The 25,381-nt window shown below is 36.6% G+C and overlaps 1 protein-coding gene across 1 annotated transcript in view; it reads left to right on the top strand.

The window, feature by feature from the left end:
- The window catches only part of CELSR1 (cadherin EGF LAG seven-pass G-type receptor 1), a 182,383-nt gene that overhangs the window by 3,703 nt on the left and 153,299 nt on the right, over positions 1 to 25,381 (top strand). The gene's annotated exons all lie outside the window — the stretch shown is intronic.

The raw sequence follows: 25,381 nt of genomic DNA, 5'->3' as shown, positions 1-25,381 counted from the left end.
TGCACTCCATTTATTTATTGGATTGACAATATAGGCAAATGGGAACTTTATACATTTTGATTTTTAATTTTCTGTACTGGCTGAGCAATTCTGGGAGTTAGTTCATGGATCTTAAAACTGCTGAGGTTGAGAAACACAGTTCTATACTCATGTGTTTTGGTAAGAAAGCTGAAAGCAGACAAGGAAAACTTCAAAATTGTTGAACGAAGTCATGCTTAGTTTTGATACCCTTTAGGAAGATTTAGCTAGTCATGTTGTGATCCACAGAAACTTGAATAATACAAGGTAAATCAAGGTATAATGGTACTGTCTATTTCTGCTGGTGAGCTGTTACCCATGTTTAAATCATTCAAATGTTGAACATATATTAAAAATAAGCTAATAATAAATCAGTAATAAGCTGGATCCTTCAAAATAAGATGTAGTTTCTGTTTCCATACCTTCAGAGCTTAATCCTAAACACTAGTAGTATTAGGAAATTTGTCTTAGTTCAGATGAGTTCTAACTGCCTATATTGGATAATTCTTTATAATTATAATGAATATGTCTGTAGGAGCAAGTGCTCAACAAACACCTTATTTGTGAGACCATAACGATGTATGATGTATTTATCTAGAATATTTAAGTAATTTAACTATTTTACATGCTTAGCATTTTAAGGCCAAAGTTCATTAATGTAAATGCAGGAGATGGCAACAGTAGTAGTAATAACCTTAAAGCAACCAGAAGCCTGAGACTTGGCAAGCCAGGATTCCTTCTTTTTGTATGTATCTATTGTCATTATTTCCAGACATATTTTAGTAGGAGTAGAACACTTTAAGGGCAAATTCCATAGCATCCTGTTTGATGATTAACATAATAGATTTTGCCTAGCCAAGATAAATCCAAATGCATTTGCAGTATCAACAAGGATTAGTTTGATATTGTTGTTGGTGTAGGAAGAACAATGTATCACTTATCTCTAAAGTAGAAAAAAAAAAAGATTTCCACATACCCATTAATATGATGCTCCCAAAATATGGGGTAATATTTTGGCTGTAAGAGGCAATATTATGGGGGATGTAGTTTTTATGGACTTTTTGTCCACATTTCGTGGACAAACGTTAGGCATGTAAAAGCAGATTTACAAACCCTCTGAAATTAAAGGAATTTAGGCTAGATTTTATCTTCTAATAAATTTATTTTGGCATCAATTTTCATAGGCAAGACTGGCTCCATCATTTGTATTTGACTCTATGAAGAGTTTAACAAGTTAAAAGAGTTTAAAAACACTTGTATTGAATCTGACTAAATGGCTTTAAGTGCTCTTGAATACTATTTCATTATTATTTTGTAAGCAACTTTGAAAAATATTAGGAAATTAAGAATTGTAGAAGCAATCTCATTCATTATAGTACATGTCTAGTTGCTGCCTGCAGTAGTTAGTTGCACACCAGGTAGTTAGTGTTAAACAAAATTTACACTGGATCTTATTTGGCAAGGTGATTCATATATGTTTAAATGTACCAGGTTTTGTTTTCTAACAAACTTTAATACATTCTACTGGCTATCGCTAATCATTTCTTATGTTAAAATGGCTTTAAAATGTTCAAATAGTTTACGTGCTTAATAGATACTGCAGTCAATTTTACTATAGATTTATACCTGAAAAACACATAAAGCACATTTTGTAGGGAATAATCAGCTCTTGCATATGGACTGTCATTCAAACTGTGCCATTGCTCTTTATAATTATAGCATCAGTGTGGCCAAGTCTAGCCTTTTCCAGTTTCATTCTTCTGGGTTTTTTGTTTTTTTGCAAGCCTCTCAACCAGCTGCAACTCTTGTTGACCTTTTGAGCCTTATTGTGAACTGTATCTTGTTAGGGATGCTTTTCACTCCCGATGGTCTTTTCGCTTTTGTGTGAAATGGCTTCAGCGTGTGTATTAAATTTGGAAGGTGTTTTTCCTTGCCCTCTTTGTGCTGAAATGTTACTCAAATTAGTCTGATTCTGTCAGCACTTAATTAGAATGTAGTGCCAAGGAGAGAAGTCAAGTCAGTGCAACAGTAGTGTGCTCTGTCATGCTTACACAACTAGTGCTAACACTCATTGTTAGCCAAAGCATCAATAATAATACTCACTGTTAAAATTGATGACTTTATTCAACTTATCCTTTCTTTATTTCATTAGATTTAGATGCCAGTTTATTCTGGGTGGTTTGCAATTTAAACAAAAGAAAATTATTCCATATGTATTATGGGGGGGAAAAATCAACTTCTGTCAAGACAGTATACTAAGTACCCTTGATAATTGAGTAAGATTTCATCCAGATCTTTACCAGTAATTAATTGCAGTTAACATAGTCATTACTTCTGTGTTAGGTAGAGATTTCCAGAGATAATATCTGAGTTGACTTGATTATCTTGGCTTGTAGTGACTTGTTTTTGGATTATGCCTATGGTCATAGTCAAGCTGAATCAACTGATAACAGTATAATAATATCTAATGTTGAAAGATAAAAGGACATGTCATAAAACAAACCTCAAACTGTACTACATGATTTGATAAAGTTCAACACAGAAGGAAAGGAGTATCTAAGTTTGGATTTTCACTATAATCATCCTAAAGATTCCAGTGGATGTAATCAGGTTGATTATATCTAAAAAAATGAATTGAACATGTTAACGTTTCAAGTACCATTGTGTGTGTTTATTGTCTTCAAGTTATTGTTTGGGGAACTAAGCGTCAATCTAAAACAACTCCTTCATTCAGACCAAAATTTAAGCTCTCTCAAATATGATAATGACTGCCTTAGTTGAAGGAACAAAATAAAACACATAATTATTTATAAAGTTATACACAGGGGTATTTTGTATGTTTGGGAATTTATAGTGGTATAAGTATTATTTTTACTGTAGCTGTAAATATATTACAGTGTATATTGGTTTTATTGCTTCTGGGCAATTTTAACTCTAGTTAGTTTTTACTTCTTAATTTTAACTGCGGCTGGATCAAACCTTGATCCTGCGGTGGCATGGTATAAACACAGGTAGTCCTTGACTTATGACCACAACTGAGACTGGAATTTCCATTGCTAAGCGATGCAACCATTAAGTGGGTCACACCAATTTAATTAGCAATAGCACTTAGACTTATATACCGCTTTACAGTGCTTTTACAGCCCTCTTTAAGCGGGTTTCAGAGTCAGCCTATTGCCCCCAACAATCTGGGTCCTCATTTTACCGACCTCGGAAGGATGGAAAGCTGAGTCAACCTTCAGCCTGGTGAGATTTGATCTGGCAAATTGCAGGCAGCCAGCAGGCAGCAGAAGTAACCTGCTGTACTGCATTCTAACCACTGTGCCACCGCAAAAAAAAAAGAAGAAGCCTTTTTTGTCATGATCGTTCAGCAAATCATTCCGGTCATTAAATAAATTGGGAAGTCCTTAAACCAGTTTGGCTTCCTCCTTTGGAAAACCCCTGGGAAGGTTGGAAATGGTAATCACATGACACTAGTATCCTGCAACTGTCATAAATCCATCATGGTTGTCAAGCACCTGAATTTTGGAGGCATAGCAATGGTCATAAGCAGGGGTGAAATCCAGAAGGTTCTGACAGGTTCTGGAGAACTGGTAGCAGAAATTTTGAGTAGTTCAGAGAACCGGCAAATACTACTTCTGGCTGGCCCCAGAGTGGGGTGGGAATGAAGATTTTGCAATATTCTTCCCCCAGGAGTGGGGAGGGAATGGGGATTTTGCAGTATCCTTTCCCTGCCACGTTCACCAAGCCACACCACGCCCACCAAGCCATGCCCACAGAACTGGTAGTAAAAAAAATGGATTTCACTATTGGTCATATGTAAGTGGACTATATGTAAGTCACTTTTTTTAGCACTGTTATTAATTGTTAAATAGTTGTAAGTTGAGGACTATCTGTAGACTTTATGTTTCTTATATTACACCCTCAGTATAAATTTGAAGGGTTAAAATTGTCAGGAAATTTTAAATTGTGAGATATAGAATAGTTTAGTTGTAAAGTGGATATTACCTATAACTGTAAAAAACATTAATTATATGAGAGATGAAACTGAATAATACTAATACATTTGATGAGATTTTGGCCATTGAATTAAAAACTTCATCAAGGTGAAACTTTTCTACAATATTGTTGCAATAATTCAAAATGTAGCCAAATTATGAAGAAGTTACTGAAGATAAAAAGAGGCTGGAAGCTAATTTTTTTAAAAAAAGTTTGATATCATCATTGCAGATCACATTCATTTATGATATTTTAAATATTCTTGTAATATTTAACTTCCTTACTTGTTTCTTGATTTTAATGGAGGAACCCATTAAATTCATCTACCTGCAGGGAAAAACATACACAAACAGCTGTTTGCTGGATCCATAGTAGAACCTTGAAAGTGGTACTTTAAGTGACAAAGAAAATGTTACGTATCTACAGTATTTGACAAGTAATCTCTTTTTAATTAGAGTAATGCATGGAAAAAAATAAGATATCTACTGGTAATGCTTGCAGCAGAAACAGTTTATGCTACTATAGAAAATTCAAATTGAATTTAATAAATAGGAATGGAAATGGAAACTTGGTTAAATCGATATTTCAACATCATCTATAAAATAATGTAACACAAAGATAAATATAAGAGGTATATTGTGTTTGCATACATGGATATTTATGTCTATGCTGAAAGGCAGACATAGTAGACATCACAGCCTATTGATGTAGATATCAGTCAATCCAAAGAAAATATTCAAAATCCTATTTTACAATGGCTTCAGAACTAGGTGTCTCTTCTAGTGGAACAGGTTTTCTGGAAGCACTTTTGCATTCAAGCACACTCTTGAATCTATACTTTAAAAAGTCTGGTTTCTATGCAAATTAGTGGTGGTTGAATTCAAATACTTACTGAATTGCTCTCTGAATACCATTGTAATGTGAAACAACTTAGTTAAGTATGTAAACTTTTCAGAAATGGATTAATATGAACTGAGATAAGACTAGATGCTTTCCTGTTACCCCTGTTCATACACATGCGGATATCCCTCATATGTTTTTTATAATTGCACTGATTTTTTTTCTTTATAATAGTAAATGTAAAGGTTCCCCACGCACATATGTGCTAGTCGTTCCTGACTCTAGGGGGTGTTGCTCATCTCTGTTTCAAAGCCGAAGAGCCAGCGCTGTCCAAAGACATCTTCGTGGTCATGTGGCCGGCATGACTAAATGCCAAAGGAGCACGGAATGCTGTTACCTTCCCACCAAAGGTGGTCCCTATTTTTCTACTTGCATTTTTTACGTGCTTTCGAACTGCTAGGTTGGCAGAAGCTGGGACAAGTAACGGGAGCTCACCCCATTATGCGGCACCAGGGATTCAAACCGCTGGACTGCTGACCTTTCTATCGACAAGTTCAGTGTCTTAGCCACTGAGCCACCGCATCCCTTTTTATACAGTTTTTAATGTTTTTATATAACATTTATAACAGTGGTTCTGCTTTATTTAAGACCTTGCAATTGCAGGCCACTGTCTCATACAGGTGCTGAATTTTGTTAGAATTATGCAGAGTGAGCTGTTCTTTTATTTACTGCTGTTTTTATATACTTTTGCAAAGGCTTATTTCAAAATTTGGCTGTCACCTTGTTGCACAGGAAAAGAAAGAGCTGCTTTAGTTGCCATCAAAGAATGGATTAAGACATGAACTGTCTTAGTAGCCTCTCCTCTGTCGCTAGGGAATTAAATTCCATTAATGTAAAATGTTGCTGTCATGATATCCTTTTAGGTCAAACAATTATCTGATTGTCCCTTTCTATTGAAAGCAGGATATAATTTATTCTGATTATGAATCACTTGTTTTGATATGATTGTTAGATAAAGTTGTTCTCCGTACAGAAAGAAGCACTCACCTATCATCTGCCATATACTAAATACAGTAAGAAATAAAAATTTAATGTATTCTGAAATGTGATGAGGCTTGGTGCCTGTACGTGTTAGTTTAAGGATAATTTGAATTACAGAGTGACTTCATATACAACAGCAATTCTTATGAATCCAGTTCTTGGATTCATAAGAACTCTTAGGAAACCATATTGCCTATATAAGAAGAGATTTTCTTCTGAAATAAATTCTACTGAATTGAATTCCACTATGGAGAATTCTTAAACATCAAGTGTATGTTCCTAATATGACAGTGAGAAAAGGAAATGAGAAAAGTTGTGCTTTATGAACAAAATTCCATTCAAAATCCTTAGGATTCATAATGTTCTTATTGTGGTTAGAAAGTGTGCTGTTGTGTCTGTTCTTGCCTACAAATGTTTCCTTTTTAACCATGATGTTTCATTAGGTTCCTTGATTTTGAAAACTATATTTAGGTGTATTCTGGGGGAATAATCTGATTTGCAAAACCAATATAATTAATTGTTATTTATTGAGGACATTGCTGAAAATCTAATTCAGAAGAGGCAAGGCAAAGCGATTTTAGATTAGTGGAATGTTCAAGATATTCCTGTGTCATGTTGGATGTTATACCTTTTTTCATATTGGCTAGAAAAGATATTGCTAAATGAATGAATGCCTTTTCTGGAGTTACTTGTATGTTACTGATAAATTGGCTGTGTTTGTGTGCGTGAGAGAGTGTGTTTCAGTGTTACTGATTTGATTGCATGGTATAGTACAGGGGTCAGCAACCCGCGGCTCTGGAGCCGCATGTGGCTCTTTCATCCCTCTGCTGCAGCTCCTTGTTGCTGGTCGGCTCCACAATTGATAGAGTTTTCAGTTAGGACAGGTAGAGGAAAAAGGATGCCGCGCTAGGAGGAAACTCTATGGTGGGAAAACCGAATTCTAGTCGGCAGAGGAAAAAGGATGCCATGCTAGGAGGAGACTCTATGGTGGGGGAACCGGACTTCCGGTCAGCAGAAGAAAAAGGATGCCACGCTAGGAGGAGACTATGATGGGGGAACCGGACTTCTGGTCGGCTCCAGAATTGAACGGGGGCTTCCGGTTAGGACGTTTGTGGCTCTTTGAGTGTTTAAGGTTGCCGACCCCTGGTATAGTATATGTTCAAGTTTCCATGTGTTGAAGTTTCACTGAAAATAATCCAGTTCATATGCAATAGAATTGTAAATTCCCAAATCTTCCATCTCACCATTGCATCTATTGGGGCTTAGTTCTATGTATTAGTTCGTGCCCTGAGTATATCTCTTTACATTTTGAGAACTCCATGATTTGTATGTACGTTCAGGACTGCTGGATAAAAGTGCTGATAGCAGCTATAAATGTTTTAACAGGCAGTTACTATTTATCCACATAGAAGAGAAGCCAATGATTCCTGTAAGACTGTGCATGTTCTGACATTTATATGCACAGTCTAAGGGAGGGGAGGAACATGCAAAGTAAATTTATGCAATATTCAGAATATCATGGTTTTCACTCTTTTTTCTGCCAATTGATTTGAGAAAGAAAAACATTTCACATTGAACTACATTCAGATGATACCAGCATTTTCAACTAAACTACAAATCAGTCAAGTAGATTTCAACATTTATTTTCAAAGCATTTGCTTGTTCAAGTTTTATTAATTCGGTTGCTCTGAGAGTAGCTAACAATCCATTTGCCTATACAAGGACAGTGAATGTGTATAAACGAACTTGTTTATAATGACTGTACTTTGTCACTTAAAAAGGCAAGCACTAAATAGCAATGACATGGAAAGTGAGATCTCGCTCACTGCTGACATATGTAATTATAAACATACAGCTCTTATCATCTACAAAGCATGTGATGGGGAGCCAAACTGTTTTCAGCACTGTTTGGGAAAGCCTGATAGATCCCCTTGGTATAGCTTTGAAACTGCAGATAGCAACTGAGAAACTGTCCAAAATATTTCAGCGGTAGAAATAAGAGGATCTGTCAGTGAATAACAGCTGACCAACTGGGTAGTTGTGGTATTCTAGGAAATCTGTTGTGTAAATGGAGTCCCATAACTTTAGCTGGTTCTCTTGATAAAGGGAGGAAACGAATGACACCCGGAAGAATGAATAGTTGTGGTGTCAACCGTTTGCTTCATTTAAAATCTGTGCTGCATAAATAGAATCACTTTCAGTCCCAATGAAAAGAAATGCTTATATCAGCATTAAAGAAGACATATGCCTGCAACAGGAAGGGTTCCTGCCAACCTAAGAAGATAAAAGAAAACTAAACGATAGATGCATTAACTTATCTAATGTGGGAAGCCCCCCCCCCCCCCCCGCCACGCCGAAGAATGAAATATTTTGGGAAATATTAAAAAAGGCAGAATACTATATTTCTCCAAAAGGAGAAATGGAGAAACATGGGCTTTTTTTTGAGGCAGAAAGCAGCTCCCACTTTTTCTTAATAGCCCACAACAGATGTCAACACTTAAAAGATAAAAGAGCTTATTGAAAGAGGAAGACAGGTATCTAGATAGCTCCATTCATAAGCAAAGCAAATAGGGAGAAATCCATTCAAGACAGGATATTTTGAAACTCCCTGCAGCAAAGTCTGAACAAAGGCAGAATGGTAGGATTAGAAGCAGCCCCGTACCCAAGATCCAACACAGGGCAAAAGCCATTAAGCCATAATAGGAATTGCCCAACACACTTTTAGAAGACAAGCCTCTTCATTGCACCATCCCAGAGCAGTCCAAACTTCAAACCTCAGATAAGCAATAAGCCAGAGGTTGACCAGATTAGCTCAAACAAGCACCTAGGATTTGCATTTTCTCTTTTGCCTATAGAGCCAGCTATGACCCCTGCATAGCTCCATGGGAGTCTGACAACAACCAATAGAATACATGTTCTTGCACAGGAACAGGAAGCTCAAATACAAAGCCCAAAGAAGGTATAAAAAGCCCTCGTCCTCAACTCCATTTTGTCAGCTGCACCAGAACAATAAACACTGGTGGTTCTGTTCATCATTAAACCATCTTTCCAATCAGCCTCCATGTTTCCAATGTCTTTCTCCCAGCTTGGCACTGAACCAGATGGGTTTTCCTTCCAATACTGATAAATATGTATTTGCATGCATGTATACATACATGCATTGATACCATTTAACGTATGTACAAATTTTTAATTTAGTGGAAAAAAAAAGGAAAGAAAAAAATCAACGGAAGGAATAACCATTAGTATTAAAATGTTTAATACATACAGAATATGGTACACATTAATAGCCAAGTATTTTTTGTGTGTGTGTAGAATAAAATACATATCAATAGTAACATGATCCAGGTGTCTTTTCCTATTAACTTGTCTTTTCTCAGGAGTGGATATAATTTCCTCATTATTCTTATAATTGTTTTATCGCCTGAGCTTTTATGGGAAATTTTTTAAAGCATCAGGTTCCCTCTTTGCAGTATAGTTATCCTCCTCTATTGAAGCAAAATTGCTTCGCTTCGTTTCTAGAGGTCTCTTACTTTGCAAACAAAAGACCATCTGCCTTTTATCCTAATTTAAACTTTGAGAGCTAAAGCCACTGTGAAGTGTTAAATGTCTATCTCACAATGATCTTTATTAATGAATTTGAATGGTTGTCAATAACTCTGTATTAGTGTTGGTCACAGAAAGCCCTCCATAATGTTTATTCAGAGACTACTCATCAGAGTTGGCTTTCTGCCTAATTTATTATTTATAGCAGAAAAATAAACAATTATTTGAAAGACAAAATCTAATAGTTTGATTCACAGTTTGTTACAGAGTGAAAAGGAGGGTTTTTTTTCTATTGGTAATCCTTGTCGAAATGGTTGGACTTAAGTAGTTTGCTTTCCACTTCTTGACTTTTTTTAGAACAAACATGTTTTTAGCAATTTTCCTGCTGATACTTAATGGGTATTAAGAATGCTGAAGATTTCATTTAATATTGACTTAAGTAGAAGCATCATAGGGGCAAATGACTAATATGTGGTCACACAAATATTTTAAAATACAGATATAAAGAAATGGTAAAGCTTCATTAAAATGATGAATTGCTTATCCCATTCCTTTGAGGACCTGTTTTATACAAATAGAGCAAGCACATAAATTGCTCATTCTCTTTCTCTCAGTTAAGCTATTAATATTTTGGCCTTGTTTCCTGCAGGAAAATATGTTTGATAACTAAAGTCTTGTGTCTGAATCAGGGGTGCATTCTACTTACCTTTACTACCGGTTTGCAACGGGAGCGTCTGTGCATGAAACTTCTGAGCATGCGCAGAAGCCCCTTGATGACGTTGGGGCAGGTGGGCGGAGCCTCCCACCGGTTTTACTACTGGTTTTATAGAACCGGACAGAACTGGGAGCAACACACCAGTGGTCTGAATAGAAAGGTTTACCATTAGTTCAATGTGTTGGAAGAAACATCCTTCTAGGTTCTGCTCCAAGTGGGGAAAACAGACACTGGAAACATGGAGACTGCTTGGAAAGATGGTTTAATGGAGGACAGGATCACATAGCTTGAGTTCCTGAACAGAAAAAAGGGGCAGATACAGTAAATCCTCGGGTTTTTATGCTCTCTCTGGCTCTGCATTTCTTGGGGCCCCAAAAGAGTATCCTGATTGGTTGTCAGACTCCCAGGGGGTGGGGGCCTTGCTGGCTGATGGTCACATGTGCTTCCCAGGTCACATGTGGTGAGTTTCTGCTGCTATTGTGTAGAGGGCTAATCCCATCTTTGGCAATTCCTACTATGGCTCTGCCTGAAGGAGGCAGATCTTTGTTATGTAGAATAGACTGGCCCAGGCCTTAATGGCCCATTGACAAAGGGTGGGGGGCAGGAAGGTGGGAGCTGCTTTGTCTGTAAAATATGCTTCTCATATTTCTCATCCAGGGAAATATAATATTCTGCCTTTTTCATATTTCCTAAAATATTTCACTCTTCCAGGAAAGGGGTGGGTGCTAACTTCCTACAAATGATTGAATTTAATGACGAGGCAGCTTATTTTTATTTTATATTAAGTGAAGCAGCTTGCCTTATTGGTTATTGTGATTGTGAACTGAAATCTATTTTTCAGTGGGCCTTTATAATTTCTTTGAGAATTATAGAAACTTTGACTTCAGTAACAAAATGGCCTGTTTCCCTTTTTAAAATATTGACATATGTGATATCTGATGTAACTCTATGCATTCTTCCTTGTTGTGATTAACTTTGTGCAATATGAAGTTTATTACATGAAGGCAAGAGCATGAAACTTGGTTGTGGGTGATGCTATTGGATACTACTATAAAATGGCAAAATATTCAGGGATTTCTTGAGGAAATGTTTTTTAAAAGTTTAGAAAACTAACCCTTAAGGTTTAACCTAGATCAACTGTGGAGTTCTTGAGGCAAGATATAAAGCATTTGAATAATTTTATCTTACTATCAGTAATGGTTTAGCCTCAGTGCCTTTGTTTGTTGTGGTAATTCTTTCATTACAGATAGCATCACTTCTTCTGATGTGGTGTAAATGACTGGCTTATTGTTCCTGTTCTGTGTTGTCAGACTAGACCATAACTTTTCAAAGTCCCAGTTTAGGGCCTCCAGGGCTAGTTAAGTGACAGCATTTCCTGCTGTGCCTGATTTTAAAATCTTACCTCAGGCCTAATTATTACATGTGTTGATACAATAAACATTTCTGGAAATATCTGTAAACCGGTTTTTTCTATAAAATGATAGGACTTGTAGTGTTGGAAGATGTTTTTGGTGAATATTATTCTTTTTTTAAAAAAATAGTTTTTATTGAATATTTTACACTTTTAAAACCAAAAACATCATAGAAAAAGATGAAAAAATGAAAAAAAAGTCAACCCCTCCCCCAAAAAACACACACATACACCAAATAGTAAAATACAAAACATAAATAACAACATTACATAATAATAATATAAATGTTTTATAGATGGCATTTAGCACCAGCAAGATTGACAAAAATGTATTCCAACCTATCACCTAAATGTTGGAGATGCGGCCATAAATTAGGAACATACTACTACATGTGGTGGATGTGCCCAAGTGTTAAAAAATTTTGGTATAAAATCAGAAGGTGGTTAGAAGAGATTACACTCCAAAATACTGATTTCAAACCGGAGTTGTTTCTTCTAGGAATGATTGATAAGAAAAGTTTGTACTACATAACTTTGCATATGCTAACGGCGGCCAGAATTGCTCTGGCGCAAAACAATACACATCTGAAGAAATAGTAATTAAAAAGATCCTCGAATGTGCTAAAATGGATAAAATGACAATGGAGATTAAAGAAACAAATGATTCGGACTACTATAAAGTGTGGAATAGATTCTATACGTGGCTAGAAAATAGAAATCAAAACAAGAAATAAGAATGTAAATCGAAATTTGACCAATTGGAATCTAAGAATATTGAATACTGGTAAGGATAAAATATTGACTATGTTAATAAATAGAATGTAAGTATATATAACAATTTAGTTTATAAGAATGTTATACAAGAATAAGAGAATGATTAGGATGATTGAATTTAAAAATAAAGATAATTGTTGATGCAGAAAGTTGTAAAATATTATATAATGTTGTTGAATATTATTCTATTATAATAATTATCATATTATATTATTCTCATGAATAATAATAAGTGTGCAATATTTCTTTCTCTGGAATTTTAGAAGATTGTGCAAACTGTAACAGTAAATGAATAAAGTATATAGTGATATTCAGACAAATTAGTGAAAAAATATTATATAGAGTTATGCTTAAATGTGAGATTTTTAGCAAACACGAAATAAGTTAATTCTGAATTGTATGATTGGATCACACTGCATTCTGTTTATAATCGGGTGAAGATATGAATCCATATTTGAGTGGGAAAATATTAACATCAGAAAATAATAATCGATCCCTGGGTGACAAAACATCCTTTCACACAAAGATGGATAAATGTCATTAGCAAGCAATGAAAAAGTATGCTTCATCTTAATCAATTCTCCCTGTACTACAATATGTCTTGCATTGTGATCATAGCATTTGGGAGGTAAGCCTGCTCTGGATAGGATTACATAACTCCTTAAGCAACAAGAATTAGAGCTGATGCCAGACAATCTTGGAAGTTCAGGAGAACCTTTACCACTTTTACATGATGAGGTAAGGACTTCTGAACAGAAGGACTTGCATTGGAGCATTGATGTGCTAATTACAGAGGAATTATTGAGTCTGTCATCTGCACCATTATACCTGTCTGGTTTGGTTCTGCAACCCAACAAGACAGACCCAGACTTCAGAGGATAATTAGAACTGCATAAAAAACAATTACTACCAACCTGCCTTCCATTGAGGACCCGTATACTGCACAAGTCAAAAAGAGGGCTGTGAAAATATTTACAAACCCCTCACATCCTGGACATAAACTGTTTCAACTCCTACCCTCAAAACGACGCTATAGAGCACTGCACACCAAGACAACTAGACACAAGAACAGTTTTTGCCCGTATGCCATCACTTTGCTTAACAACTAATTCCCATAACACTGTCAAACTAGTTACTAAGTCTGCATTACTATTAATCTCATCGTTCCTATCACCCATCTCCTGTATGATTGTAACATTGTTGCTGGTATCCTTAAGATTTATATTGACTGTTTCCCTATGACTATGTATGTGTTGTACCTTATGATTCTTGACGAACGTATCTTTTCTTTTATGTACTTTGAGAGCATATGCACTAAGAAAAATTCCTTGTGTGTCCAATCACACTTGGCCAATAAAGAATTCTATTCTATTCTATTCTATTCTAGTCTAGTCTAGTCTAGTCTAGTCTAGTCTAGTCTAGTCTAGTCTAGTCTAGTCTAGTCTAGTCTAGTCTAGTCTAGTCTAATCTCCCATGAGATGTTACAATTTGAATGGATTTACAGTAATGTTTTTGCTGTCTTTTGTAAATTGCTCAAAGCTGTTACCATGTACAATATATAAAATGTGTAAATAATTGTCTGTCAAGTGTATCACTAATATATAACTGTATAGCATACTGGTTCATTTGTCTATTAAACTTAGTCAGGTGATATCTGAGCTGCAAAAATCCAGACAGATGCAGAAAAACTCTTTGCCGATGTCTACCACAATGTTTAAAATGGGTGGACTTCAACTCCCAGAATTCCCTAACTAGCATGAATCTTAAAGCTGCTATGATTGACCAACTCTGGTCTATAAGGAGTTTCTTGGATTTTTGCAATCCAAATCGAAATACATTCACCAGGCTTCCAGTATTAATGTTCTTATTTCAGTGCAAAGCAAGAAGGAATTGAAAGCTGACCCACTCTCAAACTCAGAACATAAACTACCTGTGCTACTCAAGCAAGGTCAAAGATCAAAGCTTTTTAAAAAAATCTGCAGTACTGTAGGGCAATGAACATTTATTAAGCTATCTGCCAGGGAGAGGGGCCTCTAGTTGTAGGATATATGGAACATGTATTCTTTGCTTTGATGCCTTGTTTCAGCAACCAATCTTTGTCAGCCTTGCATAGTGTAGATCACTATAGTCTGAGCTCTAAGCCCAATAGATGCTTCATTAAAACTGCAGAGTAATTCAATCGTTTTGGGAAAGCAAGATACTCAATAATTGAAAGACACGAACAAAGCAATCTTTTTTCACCCTTTGGGGCATACATTGCATTTTCAAAAACTTAACTGAAATTTTATCCTATTTCATTTGGTTCTTTTAACAGTTTACAGATTAGATTTTTTTAAAAAAATATTGATTATGTGGCTACCATCTCGGAACTTCCCATTGTCAAATTGCACCAAGAGGAAAATAAGATTTCTGCTTTTGCGTCAGACTTTAAATATTATTAAAAATAAAGACAAATGGAGAAGTTTTAATACTACTTATTTTAATGAAAAAAAAAGTTTTATGTAGAATCTCTAGGATCCATTGAGGACAGCAAACTTTGAAAGGATGTTTGTAGATAAATAATGAAATTAAAAGATTAATTAAACTTACAGATCACAATTGGAAAGAGGCAACAATTGGTAACAAGATGTGGATGAAACAATACAAATGTGATAAGGATCTATCGATTCTGAAATGTGATAGAGTGCTATAGATTTCCTTCCCACTTTATTCTTGGAGTTTTGTACTTCAGTTCTCACATAGGAGTGGCAGTCATGCTCTGGCGGTCACATTGAGGAAGAAAAATGGAGAGGGTGAGAATAATAAATCTATCTGAGATTAGAGTAGACTTTTATTTTTCAAACATTTTCAGGTGCACGGTGAATTCCTGGTTTAAGTTAATACCTCATACCTTGTGGTATTTATATTAGCTGATGAGTAAACTTCCTTCTTTTATTTTCAAAAGAAATGGGTGTGCTGTGCTGATAGGTAAATAACAGAATAATCTATTTTAGTATGTTCTGTGATTGGGGTTCGCTTATTTCTGTTGCAACAGGCTGCGTAGATTTATGCTGCCTTTCTGATTAAGTGTGTCTGACTGGAAAGTCTACAAAAGTATGATTTTAAAGGCAAAAGTAGTCAAAGCTGTGATGGCACAAATTGTGATTCATGCATTAACAATACTTACAGGAAATTAGTATTGAAGTGTATATGCATATACTGTACATGTGTATACATGAGAATGAGTGTATAGAGGTTAGTTGGTTAATAATCGTGTTGTATTAAATTAGCCTCCAAGCACTGGCACATTAGAATTTTGTGACAGGGGAAAAAAAGAGTTGTTTCAGTCCTAAATACTTACTTATAAAATCAAATGAAAAAACTTTCTCATTGATTGGTTTGGTTCAGCATTAGTATAAATTTACCTCCTTTAACTTGATGATGTCCATGTATATCCTCTTCAGCTCATATAATTCATCTGTTAATTATGTTGCTGCGGGTAATGATTTTTGAAACCGTTCATCTGGCCAACATCAGTTTCAGAAGCACTAGCAAGAAGTCATTGAGTATATGAAAACTTTTCCTTCTCTTGCTCTTCATTTCCTCAAAGATACATTAGGATTGTGCAGTTTCCCAGGAAGTGGGTGGCCATAAAATTGAAGTACTAAAATAATAAACTTCAGATTTGAAATTTGAAAGCAAAAAGAGCTTTCTAAGTACATGGAGGCATTCCTATTGCATCTGTTGGCAATTCTTTAAAGTCATTGTATTATTACTATTTTTTTACAGAGTGCTCAACTACTGTATGCAGGTACAGTGCAAGGAAATGATGTGTTTGGCTTAAGGAGTTGCTGACAAGTGCTAATCTTCATAAGGGTAGCTAAACTGAAGATCCGCTCCCTAAAATAGAATTTGGTTGAAAGAAATAAAGGAAGTCCAAATGTTTTATCTTTGCTGCTCAGCGTGGGTAGCATTGTGATGATTTTCCAATAGACACAGATTCTTCAGTATATGTAATGGAAAAGTGGAGTTCCCAAAATATTTTAGAATGCCTAATGATTGGAAAAGGTAATTTGAAGGAATAATAACCTGCAGGCATTGATACCATCTGGGCAGACGTGTTGAGACAACTGGTGTGAAGGAAAATGAAACATGCTTTGGGATCTTCAAAACAATATAAGACAATGAAGTCAAGTCTTTACCTCCAAACCAAATTTCTGCTACCACTGGGATGGTGTGAAGTGAAACTTTAAACCATGTTTCCTTGGTATTACCCTGCCTGCCTATCAGATGTATTTTGCAATAAAGCTGAGGTCCCAAACTTGGTGCCCTTGGATATCTTCCTTGGGCATGCCCATCTGATGTTTTGCTTTGTGGTGGCAGTTATTTGTAAATGAGGAAGCATCCATCCCATTATAATCAAAGCATTTACACCGTGCTCTCAAAAACAGATTATAAAAATCTGTATTAAATATCAGTTTTAAAGTAGATTAGTAATGCCTATTGTTTTTGAATTATTTATTTGAGTGATTCCTTCATTATTCAGGATCATTTTCAGCTTGTAAATCTGGACTCTTGATGTGATCAGCCATGGTATTCTTCTGGATCACCTGATGAGTTAAGGACCCTCTGTTTTACAGAAGTTTCATCCTTTCTCTTGGAGCATATCCAAAAGAGGGTGCTGGTTGCTACAGATTACTTGCTACTAATCAAGTAATCTGTAGTATCCCCAAGAGTTCCATTTTGTCCCAATACCGTTTAACTTCTATGTTAAACTGCTGGAAGTAATCTTCTATATTGGAACTTCACCCTATTTAGTTTTTCTTGTGAACCAAAGAAGCAATTGTTTGAATGTCATATAAATTGAGTCGTGTCCTGAATGAGGGAGAACAAACTGAAATTAAATCCAGACAAGATGGAGGCACTACTGGGATTCAGGATTTCAAATTCAACTTAGATAATATTTTTTCCTTGGGAAGGAACAGGTTTCCAATACAGGTGATCCTCAATTTATGACCACAATTGAGCTCAAAATCTTCTGTTGTTAAGTTTAGACATTTGGTAAGTGAATTTTGCCCCATTTTATGACCTTACTTGCCACAGTGGTTAAGTGCAACATTGCAGTTGATAATTTAGTAACCCGGTTGTTAAGTGAGTCTTGCTTCCCCGTTGACTTTGCTTGTCAGAAGGTCGCAAAAGGGGATCACATGATCTTGGGACACAGTGACAGTCATAAACATGAACCAGTTGTCAAGCATATGAATTTTGATCACATGATCATAGGGATGTTGCAAAGGTCATAACTTTGAATGGTCATTAAACAAACTGTTATAAGTCTGTAGGTAAGTATTCCCCAAACTTCTTGGTATTCCCAAATATTCTTTGTTATAGCCACCACCTGTGATTCCAGTTGGTCATTGAATTCATAGATAGTGACTATAACAAAAGAATGTTTTTACACAATTATGTTCTGCTGGATCAATTCATCTTCATGATCCAGTTGGATCTGTCAGTGATCATCCATGCCTTGGCTACTGTATATCCCAATTTGATTACTATATTGTATCTGTGTCTATCCATGAAAAGTATCCTGAAGTTAAGCTGATGGAAAATGTGGCAGCTGGGCTAATCATTGCTAATCATATGGGGATTATATGGTGTGTGTACTAAAGATCTGTATTAGTTGCCTGTTCTTTACTAGACACAACTTAAAAGGGTTTTCATTGCCTGTTAAAGCCATAAATATCTTAGGACCTGTCTAAGGCCCTGTCACCTCTTCTCTTAGAATCTGTTAAAATCAATAGAAGCCTTTGCTTCACTTTCTAAAACATTTCTTCTACAATTTTAACATGACTAGTTTTTATTGTAATTTTATTGTTTATAGCTTTGATTTTATTTATAGAATATTGTTAGATTTTTTTTGATTAGTTAGCAGATGACAATGAAAAATTACATATTTTTAAAAATCACCATATAAAAACTAAATTTTGTATAGTTATTACTACACAAAGTATGTTGTGTAGACATACTGGACAAGAATAATTTTCAGAGCAACATTTTTATTTCTTCTTGTTTACTTAGCACGATTAAATTCTTTCTCTAAATTCTTTCTCTTTCTCTAAATGATATATAGTAACTAATATATAAAATATATTGCAGTTATGGTGTCAAACTCAATTTCATTGAGGGCCGCATTAGGGGTGGGCGTGGCCAGCTCAATGTCACTCGTGTCACGGATGCCCGTGGTGGCCCAAGTGCTCTGCCAGAAAAAACAGGCTCCCAAAATCCATTATCAGCTGCGCCGGCTTCCTGCAACCCTCTGCCAGCGAAAACAGACCTTGGAAGGGCCGTTTTCGCTGGCAGAAGCACTGCGGGCCAGTCCTTCGCTGTTTCCAGGGCAGCTCTGCAGGCCGGATCTAAGTATCCCGTGAGCCAAAACTGACCCCCGGGCCTTGAGTTTGACACCCCGATGTAAATAACGTTGCAGATATTTGTCTGTAACAAAATCTGTAACTTGTCTGATGCAAGTACATAAGTCACAGCTTTGGTGTGATATCACCAAGAGTATGTTTTCATTTCCTTCCTGGTTGCCAATCCCATGGATACTAAGGATATTGGGTTTATAGAAATCATTCTAACTCAAAAACACCACACCTTTACATGCTTGCTAAAAAGAGATTATTTATAACTAAAAGTTAAATACCAGTGTATTGTACAGATCAGTATCCAATGCAATCTCAGCTTTTTCAAAAGCAAATTTCATTTTAATCAGTAGTAGAACCCATTTCCAGGTACATATATGTTAAGGATTTTTTTTATTTTTTTTTAGTGTGGCAGTGACAATAACAGATACATTTGAGAACTTTTCCTGCAGATAAAAATAATCCTTAGTGGAAACTTTTGCTTGTGTTTTCTGAGATTGCACTTTTAAAAAAAAATCCACTCTATCATTACTTTTTATAAGGCAGCCATGACTCTCAGCATTAACATTACAGTCAAGATTTGAGTTTTGCCAAATAAGAGACCTCATAGATTCGCTTCTCTTCATAAATGCTTGGAGACCATTTTGGCAGTCTTGTAACATGCTCCTTTTCAAGAAAGAATTGTTTGGGCTAGAAAAAGCGTTGGCGCGAGAAAGAAGTGTTGTCATGGTGACTGAAACCTACACTTAGCTATCCCTCAAGAAAAGTAAGCTGCAAGGCACATGTTTGTTGTGGGCTTTTGAAAGTAAGGGACCCTTTAAATTGAAGAGCCCGTTTTATTGTCCCAATGCAGATTTCTGTCACTCGCAGGAGAATAGAACTCTGGAGTATGGTTTGTGTATCAATGCTTATTTTAATCACTTTTCAAACAGAAATGTTTAATGACAATGAGAGACCCCTTTTTGTAGTTCTGCGAGCCTCAGATGCTGGGGGGACTGAGCTTCAGATCGCAGCTTGGTTTCCTAGAGTTACGGAGAGAGCTCTTAAAAGCTAGCATAGAGCCTTGAATAGCAATGATAAGCTTGAAAAGCACAGCTTGGGAAATTTCCTGGGAAGGGATTTTTTCCCCCAACATTTATGTAACAACACTGCCCGTTAATGGCTGGGGATGTTTCTGCTTCTACCCTGTGATATGTGAAATGGTTGTACTGGTTTTTCTGGTACACATACATTGAAGAAATGCCATTATGGAGAATTGCAGTTGGCACTGGATTCTTAATTGTGTTCCATCATTGTGTTTCATAAGACTTGTAACTGCTTTTTTTGTACTATGGGAATGTGTACTATTTTTATTAGATTCCGGTCCTAAATTTTGGACAGTAGCTAATGATGGCATATATACTGCTCTCTTTTCCTCTTTCTTCACTTCAAAAGAACAAGTTAGGTGAGGGTGAGATAAAAGTAACTGACCTCAAAGTCACTTGATAATGACCAAGGGTAGACTAGAACCAAAATTTCTCTGTTCTTAGTTCAGCATCTTAGCCACTAATTCAAAGGCTAGCAAACTATAGGCAACCTCAACTTATAACAGTTCATTTAGTGGACCGTTTGAAGTTACAACAGCACTGGAAAAAGGGACCTATGACCATTTTTCAAACTTACGACCATTGCAACATCCCTGTCATGTGATTTACATTCGGATGCTTGACAACTGACTTAGATTTATGATGCTTGCAGTATCCCATGGTTGTATGGCAGAGCCATAAGTCAATGGGGAAACCAAATTCACTTAACAACTAAATTCACTTAACCAAGGTTACTAATTTAACACTGCAGTGATTTACTGAACAAATGTGGCAAGAAAAGTCGTAAAATGGGGGCAAACTCAACACATTTTCTCACTTCGCAACATAAATTTTGGGCTCAATTGTGGTTGTAAGTTGAGGACTACCTGTACAACCCACAAGTTAAATCTGGCCTGCTGTCTGTATTTATGTGGCCCTCAAGCTAAGAACTAGCTGGTGAGTGGGTGTCATATTGCAACACCTGAGCTCCCAAGGCTAGAAATAATGGCCTATCGATGGCCTCTTTGCTAGCAGGTTGGTCCAATGGCTGTCACTCTCCTTGGCTTGCAGACCTACTAATTGTGCTTGCAGAAGTGGTGTCAGCCCTCCGAGTTGGTCTAGCCAAGAAGCCAAACCATGAGTACTAACACTACCGTTATTGTAAGGTTTCAGTAACAGAATCTTGCAAGTCTGAACATGCTTCTCCCCTCCTTTGTGTTTATTTCCCAAAGAAATAGGGAGTGTCCTTTTTGAGATTCTTTCCATGCTCCCATTGCTTCTGTGGGCTGAGATTTCTCTTTTCTGACAGCTGTCTTGTCTGTGGCTCCTCCTCCTATGTCCCAAAGATGCTTTTTTCAGGAAGCAACTGGACTTTCTTGTTTTTTCTGTGAAGACATTTCGCTTCTCATCCAAGAAGCTTCTTCAGCTCTGAGAGGATAGTGGCAAATGGAAGGATTAATATTCCTTGCAGACAGCTGGTCATTTGCAGCTTTTCAGAGCAGGGGTGTTAAACTCATGGCCCGTGGGCTGGATGCGTCACACGCTGGCCAAGCCCACCCCCGATTTAGCAAAGGGAAAAAAAATCACATGACAACAACATATCGCCGTGAGTTTGACACCCCTGTTTTATAGAGTCATTGAATGACCAACTGTCTGCAAGGAATATAAATCCTTCCATTCCCCACCATCCAGTCAGAGCTGAAGAAGCTTCTTGGATGACAAGCAAAACGTCTTCAAAGAAAAAACAAGAAAGTCCAGTTGCCTCCTGAAAAAGCACCTTTGGGATAACCGTGACCTGGATGACTGAGAATCTCTACAGATTCCTCCTACTATACATTAGTAAGTAGGTTATTCTCACAGCCCATAATAGGAGGGATGGGATGAGGCCCTTTACAGAAAAAAAATGCTTACCCTCGTATTATTATTGGTTTTCTGGTGTATTTTTATGTGATCCAATATAATATAAAAAGCTTCTTTCAATTAAAAAGTGTCTATGATGGACATTGTCAGCCACAGAGTATCTTTAGGCCACATTCTGGGATGTTGAGAATTGTCCTCCAATCAGTATCATGAAAGAGTTCTTAGAATAGGTCCTACAACATGCAAATCAACATCCGGTGTGCCACAAATTTTGGTGATGCCGGCAGCTGGAGCTCTAATGTAGGCTGTCTTTCAATATTAGCACCCCAGCGGTACATGCAAATAATTACATCATCAATGAATATCGAACCGGTGCCTGTATATATGCTAGTTTGAGCTAGCGTTTTTCTACATGCGGTAACTTTCTGTGGACTTCAGCTCTCAGAATTCCCCAGCCAACGTGGGAATGCTGGGAGCTGAAGTCTTAAGGTTACCAAATTTGAATAACTTATATAAAGCAACATAGTGCTTGATTTTTGCATAACTGTTAAAACAATCTTATTCCAATGGACTTTTGACATGGAAAGTAGACCTTAATAATGAATTTTTGTGGGTTTGATGCTGCCGATTGTTTTATATTGTTAATAGCATAACAGCATTTGACAAATCCAAGTACAATATTCCCCCAGAGATCCTGGCATTATATACCTGATTATTTTGCCAGGCCTTACATCTGAGAGTGGTATGAGCCACTGGAGGTGATTTTTCTCAGCACTTTATGTATCGATATATTTCCATTTTGGTTTATGGTTTTTATGCTTGTATTTTATGTGGTTTTTAAGGAATTTATTGTTATTTGATGATAATACACCAAGTTGTGTGCTAAACAATCAGTTATATAAATTATGTAAATAAATACTAAATGGTTGCTTGACTAGATATATCCATGGTAAATATTTTGGTCAACTCTCCCACTTAATTCTTTGTATTCAGAGGATGAATCTGTTGCCCTGCATATCATGATGTCTTTTTTGTTTTTTTACAGTTCAGACCAACTTTGCAATGAGCCACTTAAAATTGTGATCTAAGTTTCATTTTCTCTAGTATTAAGGACAGATGCTATTTGTTTGTGGGAATGCATTGTTCATACTGTACTTTCCTTGCTATACTTTCCTTTTCTTTTTAAAACACAGCCTAGAATCTTATTTGCCAAACGTTAACTTAAAATGAATGTTTACCCACATTAGTACTTCAAGTGTTATTTATTAAGAGAAAAAAAATCAATTATTTGATAAGAGCTGCTGACATTCTGCAGATAGTACTGAAAGCTTTCTCATCAAATACTATTTTCAACAGGTGCCCAGTAGAAAAAAAGATCTGAATGACTTTACACGGAAAGTCAACTATCCATTTGTTTTTTCTCTAGCGCTTTGAAAAACCTTTCCATGCTGCAGTGTTTATGCCACTTTTTGTGAGATTCTTTATAAATTCAAATCAACAAACAAAAAACAAACAAACAAATAAAACAATTAATTCAGTATGTGGTGACCCCTGTCTGTTTCCATTTGTGCCTTGCTCAGATGAGAAATGTTTAGAAATAATGCACATCCTATTAAAAGGATCAACCTGCAAGATAGATAGATTCATTTTAACGTAACATTAAAGCTACTATAAGCAGCAGGTATTCCGGCCTGTACCTAATATAAACCGCCTGCATTCCTATATACTTTTGTCAGCCATCATTCTTTGCTTCCTTTTCTGTTCCCCTTAGCTTGTCCGGCATGTGGTAATTTGAACAAGCATTCAGAGAATATCATTGTTCCCCTTAGTTACTCATAAACAGGCTGACTGGCAGAAGTGTGAAACTCAAAAAGACCAAGTCTTTCAGAGGACTCCCCTTGTTGCCGGGGCAACCAGAGAACTGGGCTTCATTTGTAAATGTGATCTTTGACCATTTTGCATGGATTTTCGCAGCTCCAAGGGACAAAAAATTCCAACAGGAGCAATGTATAAGGTTATCTGATAAAAACCAGTGGAAAAAAGTCTCTGAGAACAGCATCTACTTTTTTTTTTCCCTGTAGTGAGAGAAAGTTTTCTTCTCTTACCTCACCGTCTCCTCGAGTGATATTTTTTTGTATTTATAACTTGAACAACCAGTTTAAAGGATAGAGGGTGCTCTTTGAACTGGTGAGCCAAATATCAAAAGTGTAGAGATAGAAACAGTGGTGGGATCCTGTCGGTTTAACAACCGGTTCGGTGATTGTGTGCTTTGTGCATGTGTGCTGCGCTTTGTATGTGCGCACTGTGCTTTGTGCATGCACACACCTGATGTGCACTGTGCGCATATGCACAGTTTTATGAAAACTTACCTTCTGTGTTACTGCTGGGGAGTAACACAGCTGAGGCACAGCAATCCGCTCTGCCACGCGAATCGGCTGAGAAGGTATAGGTCAGTAAAGCGCAGGGCTGGGCGGGCAACGATCACCTGATCGTCGAAGCGAACCGGTTCATTCCCAGCTGATCGTCGGAGCTACCGGTTCGCCTGAACCGGTCCAAATCGGTAAAATCCCACCCCTGAGTAGAAAATTCTTTCTCTGTTTTTTGCTGAGTACCCAGAAACTTAATACATGTGTTTCTTTTGATATAAACCGGGTGTACCTTTGCTCTGATAGGAACTATCAAGGCTTCTGTATAATTAACATATCAAATACCATGAATCTGAGAATTGTCTCTCATTCATTGCATACTTAGTTCGCCCTCAGATAAAGTTGATATGCAATGTGTAGTTACTGGAGGGAGGACAACCAAGCTTGATTCCTATCTTCTTTTCTTGGTTTGGATAAAATTAAATGTATCATATAATCAATAATCACTACCATGTAACCAGGTTTTAAACAGTATCTAGAAAAGATAACCACAGCTCCCCCCCATACAATTTCTAGAACAAACTTTTTATAAACAGACCAGCCAGCAACTTTTATTTTTTGTTGGCTGTTCCCATTTTTCATGTTCCAGTCTGGAAACAACAGCCAAAATAATGGTTTCCCCCCCTTAAAGATTACTTCTGGGAAATGCAAACCCGGTTTGAGCTGCCATTGTCCCATTTCAATTTTTTCCCCCTGAGCTCAGTGGTGTAAGACTGTACTAGAAATATGCAGTCAGAAATTGCAAAGGGTATCTTGGAGGAATAGTTAAACAAAACAATTCACTTTATAAATCACCTAGGTTCCAAAAATGTCATGAAACAGGAGCAAGAGGAACAGATTGCGCAAGCAGTTGGAAGAAAGAGGAGAGTAACTGAGAGTTGCAAGCAAGTGCAGAAAGTTATCAAACCACCGAGGCTATTGCACAAGTATTTGACAATGCAGGGGACTTAACTGTGATTTTGGAATATAAATTTGACACCAACAGTACCTATTATGAAGAAGGTTTGATTACAAGTCCCTCAGTGAAATTAAAAGAAGAGTTGCAAGTAAGTCTACAATCCTCAAAGAGATCCCAAACCTGAATGAATGGAAATTGACAATATTGACATATTTGTTTTAAAAATCATATTGAAGAATCTCTGGAGAAAAGAATAGTTTATGATTATTGAGTAGACATTCCAAAGAAGAAGAAAAAACTTATTTTATGAGCTCAAGCTGGAGGGAATGACTTAAATTTAATAATTTAATTGGAGTTACGATGGGATTTCTATTGGTTTGTCATGTAT

Source organism: Pituophis catenifer, unplaced genomic scaffold (assembly GCF_029215685.1).
Source record: "Pituophis catenifer annectens isolate HBS135680 unplaced genomic scaffold, rPitCat1.0.hap2 SCAF_7, whole genome shotgun sequence".
NCBI lineage: Eukaryota > Metazoa > Chordata > Lepidosauria > Squamata > Colubridae > Pituophis > Pituophis catenifer.
Note: the sequence above shows the minus strand (reverse complement) of the source record. Positions and strands in the feature narration are given on the sequence as shown.